Source organism: Myotis davidii, unplaced genomic scaffold (assembly GCF_000327345.1).
Source record: "Myotis davidii unplaced genomic scaffold, ASM32734v1 scaffold1134, whole genome shotgun sequence".
NCBI lineage: Eukaryota > Metazoa > Chordata > Mammalia > Chiroptera > Vespertilionidae > Myotis > Myotis davidii.
Genome location: NW_006286229.1, coordinates 322521 through 323199, shown reverse-complemented (window position 1 = coordinate 323199; position 679 = coordinate 322521). Strand labels below are relative to the sequence as shown.

The window sequence follows — 679 nt, the reverse complement described above, 5'->3', positions numbered from 1 at the left end:
GAGTCACCCTCCCCAAGCCCCTGCCCACCCCTGTCCCCTTGTTGGGGAACAAAGCAATAAATTACAAGGCCGCTACCCAGCCCCCTTAGCCTGCTCCTGCTCCATCCCTTCTCCCTCCTAAGATAGTAGTGAGGAGAGACCCAGGCTCTTGGCTCCCCCAGCCCTTTAGCTTCCATCTATGGGTGGCTTTAGGGGGACGTCTTGATTTCCACTCCTCATGGTCCCTTTCACGGAAAGGGTTGGGTACCCCCTACCCCTCATGGGCAGCAGGGGTCCTGCCCCTCGCTGCCCTTCCCCTTCACTGGGCAGTGAGATTAGCGTGGAAGGGGTGGGGTCCCTTATTGGCCCCAAGTCCCGGGGCTAGCCCTCCCCGAATTAAGCCCTCCCTCTGGCGTGGCGTCGCCCCAGGAGCCAGCCTGGGGATGTGCTCCAGACCTTGGGATTGTCAAGCACAGGCAGGACTGGAGCGTTCCCCCGCCCTTAGGGGGCGCGAGTGGGCATGGTTGGCCCAGGAGCAGGGAGGCGCGGGCGTCCCCTTCCTCAAACACCAAACGGGTAGACCCAGAGCCATCCAAGGGAGCAAACGGCGGAGAGGGGGCGTGTTGAGCGGGGTCTCCATGCCTCGTTGGGGAGAGGGAGGTGAGTCTGTGTCTTGGGGGGAGGGGGGGGAGGGCTGTGC

The 679-nt window shown here is 63.5% G+C and overlaps 1 protein-coding gene across 1 annotated transcript in view; it reads right to left on the bottom strand.

Annotated features, from left to right (window-relative positions):
- AGAP2 (ArfGAP with GTPase domain, ankyrin repeat and PH domain 2) overlaps positions 1-679 on the bottom strand; it is a 16773-nt gene that overhangs the window by 312 nt on the left and 15782 nt on the right. The gene's annotated exons all lie outside the window — the stretch shown is intronic.